Below are 14,758 nucleotides of genomic sequence, written 5' to 3'. Positions count from 1 at the left end.
GCCAGCTTAGTTCAAGACTATGTGAGGTTTTTTTTTTTAATGATTTTGGCTAACATGGGAGATGTACGCAACTGCAGGGGTACGAGGGTGGGTATAAACTAGTTTAATGCAGTTAGTTTTTGTGTGTGTGAGAGAATATGTATATAACAAAAGCAGTTTCCTTGACCTGTTTCTCTGTGTCTTAGAGTTACATTAGCAATATGTGTAGAGGATTGTTCATTGGGATAATTGGAATGTCAAGTTGCTGTATAGAATAATGAGCAGGTTATTATATATGTGAACTTGGTTATATGGTTATCCTTTACAGAAGTGGTGTTCTGACAAATTAATGCAGTTAATATATTATATACAGAAAATATATATCTGTAATGGAGTGGTATTATGCGAGGACATTAATACAAGCTCTCTAATTCCTAAGATACCTAGCTCTTTATATAGCACTTTTCATCTTTTGATTCCCAAAATGCCTTACAAATGAGATACGTATCACTTATCACATTTTACAAGAAACTGAGGCAAAGGGACTTGACCAAGGTTACACAGCAGGCCAATGGCAGAGCCAAGAATATAGAACCCATTTCTCTGGAGTTCGGTGCCCCATCCACTGGATACCGTGCCTCTAATACAGATAGCCTATGTTATCAAGGAGCATAAGTAACTTTAGTGACTAGCATAATACGAACATTGAGATTTGGGAAGTTCTGGTACAGACTCAAATGCTGTGGCAGATTAGCCACTGGGCCAATGGGGCCTGTGCCCAGGGGCCCTGGCCAAGTTGAGGGACCCCGGAAAAATGGGTGCCCTGACCTGCTCCGCCTGCCTGACGCTCCTGCCAGGGAGAGGGGTCAAGGTGCGGGGGCTTGCCCTGTTCCACCCGCCTGGCACTCCTGCTGTGGAGCGGAAGTGGGGCTTGGGGGTTTCCCCCACTCTCTGGCAGGTGTGCCGGGTGGGCGGAGCAGGGCAAGCCCCCACACTCCAGCCCCTCTCCCCGACAGGAGCTCGGGGCAGACGGGGGAAGCCCCTGCGTCCTGACCCCATTTCCCTGGCAGGAGCTCGGGGCGGGGGGAACTGCAGGCGGAAGGGGTAAGGAGGGGCCCCCACTTGCTCTGGCCCAGAGTGACCCCAAAACCCCTAATCTACATCTGCTCAAAGTTTGTAGGAGGTCTCTGTACAAAGCATAGGCCAACGACAAACAAGCCATTGAGCCTGAACTTCACTCTTAGAAGAAAAGCTTTCAAACCAAACTCCAGCTGCGTTGGTAGGAAGAACTGGGTGAATAGTTCATAATGAATGATTGCATTAATTTTGCCTCTTTCTCTGCAAATTTTCCTCAAACATATTATGCCTAATCCTATTTCCTGATCCGTATATTGTTGGCGAACAGTTAGTTAGAGTATCATATTCACAATTTGAGTTGTTTTGATTGGACCCAGAAGTCACACGACACATTTCATAGAATCATCGAATATCAGGGTTGGAAGGGACCTCAGGAGGTCATCTAGTCCAACCCCCTGCTCAAAGCAGGACCAATTCCCAACTAAATCATCCCAGCCAGGGCTTTGTCAAGCCTGACCTTAAAAACCTCCAAGGAAGGAGATTCCACCACCTTCCTAGGTAAAGCATTCCAGTGCTTCACCACCCTCCTAGTGAAATAGTGTCTCCTAATATCCAACCTAGACCTCCCTCACTGCAACTTGAGACCATTGCTCCTTGTTCTGTCATCTGCCACCACTGAGAATAGCCGAGTGCCATCCTCTTTGGGAACCCCACCTCAGGTAGTTGAAAGCAGCTATCAAATCCCCCCTCATTCTTCTCTTCTGGAGACTAAACAATCCCAGTTCCCTCAGCCTCTCCTCATAAGTCATGTGCTCCAGACCCCTAATCATTTTTGTTGCCCTCCGCTGGACTCTTTCCAATATTTCCACATCCTTCTTGTAGTGTGGGGCCCAAAACTGGACACACTACTCCAGATGAGGCCTCACCAATGTCGCGTAAAGGGGAACGATCACGTCCCTCGATCTGCTGGCAATGCCCCTACTTATACAGCCCAAAATGCCATTAGCCTTCTTGGCAACAAGAGCACACTGTTGACTCATATCCAGTTTCTCATCCACTGTGACCCATAGGTCCTTTTCTGCAGAACTGCTACCTAGCTATTCAGTCCCTAGTCTGTAGCAGTGCATAGGATTCTTCCGTCCTAAGTGCAGGACTCTGCACTTGTCTTTGTTGAACCTCATCAGATTTCTTTTGGCCCAATCCTCTAATTTGTCTAGGTCCCTCTGTATCTGATCTCTACCCTCCAGCGTATCTACCACGCTCCCAGTTTAGTGTCATCTGCAAACTTGCTGAGAGTGCAGTCCACACCATCCTCCAGATCATTAACAAAGATATTAAACAAAACCGGCCCCAGGACCAACCCTTGGGGCACTCCGCTTGAAACCGGCTGCCAACTAGACATGGAGCCATTGATCACTACCCGTTGAGCCCAACGATCTAGCCAGCTTTCTATCCACCTTACAGGCCATTCATCCAGCCCATACTTCTTTAACTTGGCGGCAAGAATACATTTCTCTTCCCCTCATTGAATGAGTGTAATTCTTAGAATCCAGCTGGGAGTAAGAGTGCTCACAATTAGAAATTGACTTTTTGCAAATATTCTGTAATGTTTGCTTACAACTTGCTGTTTTCAACATGCCTGTCAGGAAGCTCATGTGCTAGGATATTTGTGGAAAGTGAGTGCAAAAGAGGTGCAAAGCAGCTCAATTAAATGGAATCAATTTCATCAAAACATATTAAAGAAAGTTCCTGGAAATGTTTTTTGTTTGTTGGTTTCCTCTATATTTGCCACCACTGTATTGGCAGAGGCAGCACTGGGAGAAACTAGCCATGTGGATAAATAGAAAATATAAGTTTTGAAGGCTGTGAATCTAACACCTTTCAACAGCATGAAACTGACTAAAATAAATTTAAATGGAAGGAAAGTAAAAAAGGAAACCACAGTAAACCTGCAATCAGGTTTACACTCTGGCTTGTTGCACAGTGTAAGTCTTCATGTAGACATGCCCTGATCTTGCCCTTGCAGTATCCTAATGTTTTCAGCCACCTGTCCTTGAGCGGACTATAATAGAAACATACATGCCTTCCCACACACTGCCCTTCAGCATAGGGGCCACTCGGGTGATATAGAGCCATAAAGGAGCTGCAACTAGCCCCGAGAGAAGTCTCCCAGATCAGCAGCTTGACATAAGTAAATTTACACCTCCCCCTGCCCAGGAGGCGTGGGCACAGAGTGGAATGTGTCTCACCCCACTGATATTTTAATCCAAACTCCTATAATGGCTGGGGATGTCTGGATTCAAGGTTCTGGTTTGGCCTGTTATAAAAGATCCAGAAGTAAACTTCCCTAAAGTTTCGTCTGAGCAGCAGAATCTGAGCTCCCTCCACAGAAGGATTAATAGATGAATTAATCCCAGATGTAACGCCATTGAAGACAACTGGGTTACAGTAGGGATTAATCTGGCCCATAGAGCTAAACCATTAGTTCCTCAGTTTCCATTGAACTTTTTTGGGGGGTGAAAAACATGTGTGGTACTTTCCATGCTTGTCTGGCTTTTTTACTTTGTCTCTAATTGGTAATTGCTAGTAATTAGATGATTATGTATGAGGCTCCCTGTCATTATCATAACAACGTGGCTGCAAAATAATGGGCTGGGGATAAAAAGCCAAACAGTCTTGTTGCGTGACTATATTGCTCTAGTACTTTTCATCCAGAAATAATGGGGCAATTAAAGAAAGGATAAAAGAGTTCTGAATATCCTCTTTAATGTTAAAATTATGTCACTTTGGCTGTATTGGCAGCCTTTTTATTTTCATTTCCTGTGAATATTCTGGAAATGGATTTCATGGCAGGGATGTTAAGTGAAATTTAAGCAAATATTGGTGATAGTGAGTTTTGCATTCATATTAATAGGATTTATATCTGGACACCTGATTTTAAGCATTCTGCTCATGCAGTCAAGGAATAGATACAATACCATGTGACCTGTGCCTCAGATCAGCACAGTTCATATAGCAAATACTCTAATCAAATTGCCCTGGTTCCACCTAAAAAACAATAATTATTTGCAGAAGTTATTTTGCAGGGAGTTTTGAATAGTGAATGAATCTCAGACCATCATAATCTGTTCACAGGCAATTTGTAAACAGAAAAAGAAGCAAAATATATTGAACAGGATCACAAAGCACTTCGCAAACTCTTCAGACAGGGTAATTTCACCTGCCAGTGTAGTGTAACCACCTCTGGTGTGAAACACAGCAGCCTTAATTTTACAACTCCTCTTTAAGGCCCCAATTGAACAAAGTGCCCCTATTCAGCAAAGCATATCAGCATGTGCTTTCTATCCCATTGAAGCCAATGTTAAGTGACTGAAGACCCTGCTTTACAGAGGTGGATTTAAGTATGGGGTGAAGTGCTTTGCAGGATAAGAGCATCTCCAGGAGCACAGAGCCATAACACCACGCTGGAAGACTGGTGCAGTGCTGATTCAGATGGAAGTGTGCTACCTACTGAATCACCATGCCATGTTGTGCAGAAGCTGGGGTTTTCCTACTCTCTTTTTCTCCAAGTACTAGTCAGCCTGACCCCTTTCAGCTCTTAATAGCTGATGAGATAAACACTGAGGAGATAACAAGGAGTCGGGTGGCACCTTAAAGACTAACAGATTTATTTGGGCATAAGCTTTCATGGGTAAAAAACCCATTTCTTCTGATGCATCTGAAGAAGTGAAGTTTTTTACCCACGAGAGCTTATGCCCAAATAAATCTGTTAGTCTTTAAGGTGCCACTGGACTCCTTGTTGTTTTTGTGGATACAGACTAACACAGCTACCCCCTGATACTTTACACTGAGGAGATGTGGATGTAGAAACAGAGTTATTTACAGAAGCATCCTACAGTAAATTTAAAGGACTGTACGGGTGTGCAGTTAGTAACTATGAGCAATAGATGCTTTGGCAGCATTAGTGCAAAGACACAGTAAACTATCTATAAAGGAAAACTTTGCTATGTGATCTAATCACAACCCCTACAGTTCAGTAAGTGTTTTCACCGTAATATGCTATTGTGCGTCATATGGAGAGGGAACTGATGTTCTGTTATAATAATACAGTAGATGCATGCTTTGCATTTATAAATAATGCATTTGATTTGTAAGATATATAAATAACATGGAATGTATAATTCATACTGAGACTTCTACAGACTCATTTTCTATAGACTTCATGTGAAAGACTAATTTATTTTCTCCATTCTTGGATTCTAAACTGTATTTCAGTGGTCTCGTTCCTATAGGGCTGCACTGCTGTAAATTGCACATTTGGATTTAATAATGGTTTATTGTTGCAGTTCTATCAGTACCTGTCTCCAGAGCTATCTTACTGGATACCATACAATAGCAGGAGCTAGTGAATAACTAGCAACAGACATTCAAACTCCAGCAAATATATGTCTTCAAGCTCTCTGGTAAAAGTTGCTAGCTCTGTATGGCTTGCTTTAGGTTCCTGCCAGGGGAAATGAAAGTTACTTCCTGCCCTGGAGAAGTTTATGTAAGTGACAAAATCATTGGAAATGTATGTTACCAATGACGTAGCTATATGTGTCATGATTTCTTGCTGAATGCTAATCTGTAGCATGTGTGTATATTGAGGAACATATTGCCAAATATCAGAGGGGTAGCCGTGTTAGTGTGGATCTGAAAAACGCAACAGAGAGTCCTGTGGCACCTTTAAGACTAACAGATGTATTGGAGCTTATGCTGTTGCTTTTTACATATTGCCAAATGAAGCTATTGCAAGTTCCTGAGACAGCAAGGAGTTTGTGTTTGCAGACGGAGAGATCAGTGGAGTGTGTCTAGCGATGCTGGTGGAATCTATTATTAAATGAAAAAATAAGTGAACGGAAACAGGTCCTCATTAGACTTCCAATAGTTACCATGCTGTGCAGAACCGGCTGCGCTGGAATAGTGAGTGGGGCGGGGGAGGCTCTGGCTGCAATGGGATAAAGCTCAAGTCTTCTCAGGGACACAATGCCAGGTTCATCTGCCACTTGTCACGCCCTTTATTAAGAGTTCTCAGTGTGGATCCTTCTACTTCCACGGTTCTGCAGGATGGAGTCCCTCCCTGGAAGTACACCTCTCCCTGCTTTTTCTATTGGCAACCATGTTAAGGTGACACGTTAGTCTCAAGATTTCAAACATGGATGTCTTAGATGTGCCCACAAAGTTTGCACACTCGGCTCTGCATGGCAAATGAACCATACGATCCGATGGTCAAATTCACTGCTGGCATAACCAGAGACAATTCCATTTGACACAATGCCTGTGGAGAATTTGGTTCATTGATTCATTGAGTTAATTGTGATAGTGGGAAGTGAGCTGAGGATCACTGACTCATTTCACATAGGCCTCCAAACAGCCATAATGCGCTCTGCCATTATTGATTTTCAGCCAGATTTGAGCCTGTTGACTTAGAGAGACTCAGTCCAGGCCTCCGTTACATTCAGCATTTTGATTCCAAGTCCTCATCTCAGTCTCCCTTTCCTCCTAACCCTCCTCGTGCTCTAAGAAGGAATAAGAGAAGTTCTCTGAAATGAGTCATGTTTCTCCTTTTCCCTTATTGTGGGAGCTGAATGAAGTTCCTTAAATTTTTCACACATGTTCAGTTCAGGAAGGTGATTGCAATAGCATCTGCTGAGGACCAGTACATGTTCCTGCAGTGCCTGCTTCCCTGTACTTTGCTGCTTCCCTAATTACTGCAATTACCCACGAGCTCGCTTCATGCGGGAACTGCCAGCTAGCAATTATATCAGGTACGGCTTCCCCAGTCCCAGGGGAAATTCTGGTAGCCACTTGTTCATTAAAACTACTGATGTGATCCTCCCGTAGCTGGAGGGATGCCTTGCCTCTGAGAGTGGGGCTTTAATTTCCCAGCTTCCATCTGAGTTTATTTAAGTGGTTTCCTTGGGGGAGATGCTGACAGGTTTTATTTAATTATTATTATTTTATTCCCATGACAGAAACCTTCTGGTTTTATCAAGCAGATTCTGCTGAGTTTTTGCTTCCTTGAGGGGGAGGGAACAAGGCTGTTGAGCCATCTGTCCAGCCCTCTGCCGTGCTATGAAGTGCCCTATATTTAAGGCTATGGGAGTAGATCCTTGTGATTTCTCTCTCAGCTGTTTGGAGAAGCGCATGCATACCTCAGGGTGACTTGATTGCTTCGACAGCTATGCCGTGTACACAGGCATGACTTGTCTGTGTATGTAAGTGTGAATAATTGGAATAACAGCAACAACTCTCGACCCTTCCATAGCATCCTTCATACGCAGATCTCAAAGTGCCTTACAAAGGTGCATAGGAATTGTCCCCATTTTGCAGATGGGGAAACTGTGGCACAGGGTGTGATTGTCAAAAACGTCTAAGTGACCTAGGAGCGCGAGTCCATGAAAATTACATTGTGAAGTCACTTAGAAGCTTTTGAAAATCCCACCTGATCAAAGTTACAGTGCAAGGCCTGGTCTACACTTAAAAACATAGGTTGGCATAGCTATGGTGCTCACATCCATACCCCAAGTGAGGCAGCCTTGTCAACCTGACCCGTGGTGTACACACAGCTCGGTCAATGGAAGAATGCTGCCATCGACCTAGCTACCCTTGCTCAGGGAGGCGGTGTCTTACAGTGATGGAAGCCCCCCTCTCTCTTATGTCAGTTGAGTGTATCTGCAGTGCAGGGTTATGCCAGCATAGCTACAGTGCATAGCAATGCTGCTATAGTCCCCACACTGTAGACGTGACATTAGAAGCAGCGCTAGGGAAACCAGGGGAGATCTGCAAAGGTTCCTAACTCCCAGCGAAAGTTAATGCCTAACTGCCATTTGTGCGTTTGCAGATCTCCCTCACAGTCCTCCTATCTTCAGTCCAATTCCCCTGCTCTAGCCACTAGACCAGGGGTCAGAAACCTTTCAGAAGTGGTGTGCTGAGTCTTCATTTATTTACTCTAATTTAAGGTTTTGCGTGCCAGTCATACATGTTAACGTTTTTAGAAGATCTCTTTCTAAAAGTCTGTAATATAGAACTAAACTATTGTTGTACGTAAAGTAAATAAGGTTTTTAAAATGTTTAAGAAGCTTCATTTAAAATTAAATTAAAATGCGGAGCCCCCCAGACTGGTGGCCAGGACCCGGGCAGTGTGAGTGCCACTGAAAATCAGCATGCGTGCCGTCTTTGGCATGCGTGCCGTAGGTTGCCTACCCCTGCACTAGACGGAAGCTCTAACTCTGTATGTAGTTTTCTGAACCTAGTGCTGCTTTCTTAGGGTGACATAATTGGAGATGGCAGCAGTCCACTAGCCTGGAGTCAAAGGCCATGCCTACTCGATGTGCCGGGGTGGATTCCCCTGCTTGCATATACTGTACACACTTGTGGAAGCTCAATGAGAGCCAGCAGGAGTATAAGTGTAGTGTAGCTATAGTATTATAGAGAGCGGCAGTGGAGATAGCACAGGTAGCTGAGCCATGCCAAGAATAAAGCCTGGCACCGGTTGGTACGTATTTGGCATGGCTCAGCTGTGCCTCAGTTGCTGCTGTCCATGCTATTGTGACTACACTACTATTTATACTTGTGCCAGCTACCGTGAGCATGTGTACACAAACAGGGCAATAACCCCCGTAGCCTGTAGGGTAGGCATAGCAAAAGTGACAAGTACTATTAGAGCTGAGGTCTTGGAGTCATGGCTTTTGTGTTCAGTTCCCACCAGTGAAGTATGTGACCATGAACAAGTCACTTATCTTCTTCGTGTCTTAGAGATAATAAAACTAAGCCAGGGGTTAAAATACATCACATGGGAGGCTGTACTGCTTAATTCATTACTTTTAAATCTTGTTGAGATACTAAGGTGAAGGTTGTTTTGTAAAGTGCAAATCCTTTTAAAGAACATCCTCATCAGACCCTCTTTTCCAAAAACTTATCAAATCCAGTCTTGAAACAAGTGAGGTTTTTTGCCCCCCTACTCCGATTGGAAGGCTGTTCTTGAACTTCACTCTTCTGATAGTTAAAAACCTCTGTCTAATTTCAAGCTTAAACTTGGTGCCATTTGTTCTTGTGCCAGCACTGGCCCTTCACTTAAATAACTCCTCTCCCTCCCTGGTGTTTATTCCTTTGATGTGTTTATAAGCAGCAATCATATCTCCTCTCCTCTTTCATTTAGTTAGGCTGAACAAGACAAGCTCCTTAAATCTCCTCTCACAAGGTAGGTTCTCCATTCCTCTGGTCATCCTCCTAGCCCTTCTCTGCACCTGTTCCAGTTTGAATTAATTTTTGTTAAACATGGGAGACCACAATTGTGCACACTGTTCCAGATGAGGTCTCACCAGTGTCTTGTATAATGGTAATTACACTTCTCTCTCTCTCTTGGAAATGGGTCATCCTAGGATTGAATTAACTTGTGGCTCAAGCATTGTAGCACTTAATATCATTATTATTTATTATTACTGCTTCCCTGTTAGCAATGGGTGTCATCTTGATAGTGTATATTAATTGGGCAGTATCCTTTGAAATAGTTCGGGAGTCTTCTAGTTGGTCTCCCTGCCTTTTATCGCAGAGACCACCAGATGCTAACTGAACAGCAATATATGTATGTAGTTAGGTCTTGTGTGTTGGTATATAGTTACTAAACGCTGTTATTAGGAACCCACCTATGTGTGTGTAGTTTCCTCATATCCTCAATATTGTGTAGAGATCAAAGACACAACGGATCCCAGCTCCTATTGCGGGGAAGTGTGTGTGTGTGTGTGTGGGGGGGGGGGGGGTTTGAACCTATAACCACTTATTCTAATCCGGAGGCAGACAGAGCCATGACTTTTGTAGAATCAGAGAAGAGGAGAAAGACCTTTTGGGTTCCTCAGTGTGCAACCACGGGGTGATTACCTTCAAGACACTTTCTTGACACAAATATAAATGTTCACTATTTAAATAAAACATTTGCACATGAAGTCTTGTGCTATTAGAGCTTATTAGGTACCGGTATATAGAGGTACCGGTGTATATATAGTGCTGCCATCAGCACCTTTTTAATTATGACTAATTATAAAACCCTTCAATTATTTTAGACCCAAATCTACCTCTAATCCCAGTACATACAGACTCTCCCTCAGATTTAATTGCTAGACATTATTCACATTGGAGACATTGAGTCCTGCAAAGCAGGTAATAACCAGTGTCATTTGTATTAAAGAAATTAATCTCATGCCATGCTAAGCTTCCACCTCCTCTACCTTGTCATGGCTTTTCTTCGCCTGATTTGAGATCTTTGTTACCCATTTAAGAAGGTGTCATTGCACAGTTTGGTTCTAGGAAGTTGGTAGGCGCTGAATGCTGATACGACGGGACAGAAATGCCAGCTTTTATTTAGAACTTTTGTTTAGCGTCACTGTTTTTGTTCACATCAAACACTGGCTCAATGGGGAGCTAGGAGAGCTTGACTCCATGCATTGCAGAATGAATGGCAGGTATCTTTAGAATACAGCAAAGGAGTTGAGACAGTTGTGGAATTGACTCCTGCAGGGATTATTGACTCAGATGCTGATCCTGGACTGGATAGTTTTTGACCAACAATTAGAAATGTACTGAACTCTTGTAACCAAACCCCCCGTAACTCGTGTGTGTGTGTGTGTGTGTGTTTCCTCTTTGTCTTGTTTGGAGGTTTATTGCAAATGTATTGACTTCACTGAATTTATTATTTTTATTAATTTTTAGTATTACAGTAGGACCAGAAGCTCCAACAGAGATTGGGGCCCCTTTATAGGAAGCATTGTGCAAATACATAGCGAGAGAGAGTTCCTGCCCCAAAGAATTTATCATCTGAATAGACAAAAGACAGAGAGTGGGAAAGAGGTAGTGTTAAGGCTGCACCACAGACAGCAGGATTTGTTCTACTGTTTATACTTATATGTGCATACCAGCATGGGAATATAAGCAAGCTCTGTCTGGTGAACTGTAGCTCTTCTCTTACACAGCAATGAGGATAAATCGCCCACTATGTGCACTAAAGCTATGAATATGCATATCAAAGCGTTCTGAAGACATCAGGGTGGCTATGAACAGCCAATTGAAGTAATTTGTGATGTTACCAGAATGCTGAAAGAGAGATGCTGCTGTATTTTAAATTTGTCAGCATCACCTTTTAGATATTCCTAAAAGTTACCACGTGATCGTAACAGATATTTTTTAATTAAAAGATCAAATAATACTAATTAGAGTTGAGTGTGAAGCAAGCAATTCCACTCCCACATCTCCAAAGCCAGGGGTGGTTGTGGTTTGTTCTCACCTCTAGCAACACTTGAAACATAACCCTTTACTTGAGGATCTCAATTTAACATGTAAAATTGGGGTTCCAGACGTTTTACCAACGGTCCAGCTCATACAAAGATCAGTTAAGTGACTTGCCCAAGGTCACATAACAGGACAGTAGCAGAGATGGAATTAAAATGCAGTGGTCCTGTGCTCAGACTAGTCCTTCCTATATACTACAAAATACTTATCCATCTGGCTTCTCCTGACTGTTTAGCAAAGCTAAGAGGGAAATAATTTTTCTAAAGAATTATTTGGACTTCCATTGAAAACTGCATTTTTGTTTTGTTTTTTGCTTTAGAATGTACTATTAAAAAACAATGAAAATTTTTCCACAGAAAATTTTCTCCCCCCCCCCCCCAAAAAAAAAAACATTGATGGAAAATTGTGACCACCTGTTCAGTCTTTATAGGATTAAGATTCCCTGAGAAACAATTTTAGCTCTTTAAAAAGGGAAAAAATATTCAGGGTTTAATTCTTCCCTGTTGTAACTACACTAACTCATTGGATTTGCACCAGGTATTAATTTGTGCCTCATCAGATTTTATTATAGATCAGGCCTTGCAAATTTGCGTGACAAAAACCCTATTGTACAAACCACATCCTGTGCCCTAGAACATCTGATTGTGATGAGAACATTTCAAGAAAATCTATCATGATGGAAAAGAAAGAGAAATCCGCACAAGACAGAAGAGAAAACAAAGGTCCCAGCTAAAACCACAAAATACCCAGCTGATTCTATCTCCATCTCCCGTATCAGCTCAATCATTGATCTACTAACACCCACTCATAACCTTCCCTCTTTTGCAAGTGCATCTGATATCACTTCAGAACAGCCTATACCCTGAAGCAAGAAACATAAATAATCCCACCTGCTGGAATCAAAATATCCAGTGGAAAAACTGTAGTAAGCAAGGGGGACTTTAGTTCCTGGATAAGTAGTGACATTGTTGATATTGAAGAACCCAATGTCAGGAGCTTGAACATGTAAAAGAAACCAACTCCACAGGCCATAGGGCAAGAAAATCTTTAAGATCATGGGAAGTACACCAAGATGCTTGGCTGAGAAAAGATGGTGAGATCGCAGCTAGCTCTGCACTATTGCTCTATGAGATAGACTTCTTAGAACTGTTGGATGAAAGAGGGTCACGGCATGTTTGTGAACAGACTGCAATATGTAGGCTACTTACAAAGGAGGGTAATATTCTGTGAGATGCTGAGTGCCTTCAGTTCCTGCCGACTTTAATGGGAGCTGAGGATGTTCAGCACCTGGCAAGATCAGGATTATACGATTTCCTATAAAATGGCATCCTCTGCTCCCAGAGATATGTAACACTGTCGGAAAAGAGGAGCCATAGTTTTTGGTTTATTTTTTAAATCTCCTTCAAATGCATCTAAACTCATTTATTTTAAACAATTTTACTGCCTGCAGCTATTTAACCACTAGAGAGCAGCAGGAACTCATTGGTAGAGGATACCTTTGCTGTCCCCCATACCTGGCCATAGGGAATCTCTCAGAGAGCGAGTGGGAAGGTTCAGAAGACAGGAGTGGATTAGAAAAGGGGACCCGGATCCAATGTGAAGAGCTTACTCATATTCCAGTAACTCTTGACCCCACTATCTGATGGCAAATGTTAAGTGCTCAGTAGCAGAGGCCGCACGTATGTCACAGCCCTTATGGCCAGGGGAACAGAGTTGTAAAATGCATTTGAGATTCTGTTCTGTAGGCCACTTCAGATACCAACTTAACATTGGCCTCTAAGAGGGGGACTGGAACCATCCAGGTCTGAGCTTTTCCAAAGTTCAGGGATGTTGGGATCAAGGATTTTGCCTTCAGTCCTTCTTTATCATTATCTGTATTGCAGTAGCTCCTAGGAGCCCCTCGTCATGGACCAGGACAAAAAGACGGGCCCTGCCCCAAACTGCTGACACCTTTACTTGCTGCTCGGATATGGATAGCAAATAATAATACCTAGCTCCTATGTAGCGCTTTCCATCAGTAGATCTCAAAGCACTTTACCACGGAGGTCAATATCCCCATTTTACAGATCAGGAAACTGAAGCCCAGAGAGGTGAAATGACCTGCCCATGGTCACCCAGCAGCAGAGCCAGGACTAGAGTCCTGGACCAGTGCTCTCTCCTCTAGCCTTGCTGTTGTTTCTCTGCTATCCATGGTAGACACTGTTACATGCTAAGTAATCACACTGACCGTGAGATCTTGTGTGCTTAATTAAACACCTTTTGAGGGGCAAGAAAATCCTGCCAATTGCCGTTTAAAAAAAAAAAGGCCCTACAGGTTACAATTTGCTTCCCATGGCACTGTGCTGGGCCTGCCTGCATTCATTGTCATGGCACAGGGGTTAGGTGGGTGTTTGAATGTTAGATCTAAGCCCGTCAACTTTAGAGTTAAAAGAATTCATCCATTTCCTCACTTATGAAGCTAAGCCGTAGTATGTGGTGATGCTGAGAGAGATGTTTACCCAGAAGTCCCCCCACCCCCCCGCTCCCCAGCTTCATTATTAAAGCAGCTAGTATAAGCTACAATTGAAGCAGATTTTCCTTTAACATGGGCCCCGCAAGTTTACGTTCAAATGCCTGAGAGAGAGGAAATTAGCCTAGTACACAATATGTAATGCTATTATTGGACACGCTAGCTGAAAGTTAAGTGCTGGGCAAATAATGCAAAACAAGCCCATTTAAAAATGGTTAGGATTTTTAAACGAATTAGCTTTGACCAGGCTCCATGCGCCTCCTGTCAATTTTCTGTGGAGATTCAAGTGATCACATTTTACTGACCCGAATACTCATGAAATGCTAATTTCCAAGCTCTGTCTGCAAATGTTTGCAGAAATGGGGTTTTAAATTTATTACTTATATTCATTTACATGCTCCCCATCCATTCAGGGAACACTAACAATACCTGTGAGACTTATCTGATGTGTCCCAGCTGAGCAACATGGTTTGATTTCCATTGCAGTTGCCCCTTCTGGTTCATGCAATTTTCATCCCTGCTGGCTCAGAGGGGTGTGTCAAGCCCTTGGACTGTGTATTTTGCCTTTCATCTAAGGATCTCAACATGATGTACAAACATTTTGTAATTAAGCTTTTATGCCCCCTGTAAAATAGGCAAGTGTCTTTATCCCCTTCTTACAGATTGAGAAAGTAAAGTACAGAGTTGTGAAATGACTTTCTCTCAAGAATCCGTGGGAGAACTGGGATCGGAACCAAGGAGCCCTGATACCCAGTCCTCTGCCACAGCCACATTTAGTCTCCCTGACAATCACGCAGTATTAAGCCTTCTCAGACTGTTCTGACTACTTAAGACTTTTTGTGTTGCTTGCAGTCCTAAGGGAATTGTTGA

The 14,758-nt window shown here is 43.0% G+C and overlaps 1 protein-coding gene across 3 annotated transcripts in view; it reads left to right on the top strand.

Moving 5' to 3' along the window:
* Window positions 1–14,758, top strand: part of GRAMD1B (GRAM domain containing 1B) — a 295,443-nt gene that overhangs the window by 113,166 nt on the left and 167,519 nt on the right. The window lies entirely within an intron of this gene.

Source organism: Chrysemys picta, chromosome 16 (assembly GCF_011386835.1).
Source record: "Chrysemys picta bellii isolate R12L10 chromosome 16, ASM1138683v2, whole genome shotgun sequence".
NCBI lineage: Eukaryota > Metazoa > Chordata > Testudines > Emydidae > Chrysemys > Chrysemys picta.
This window is presented reverse-complemented; position numbering and strand designations above follow the sequence as displayed.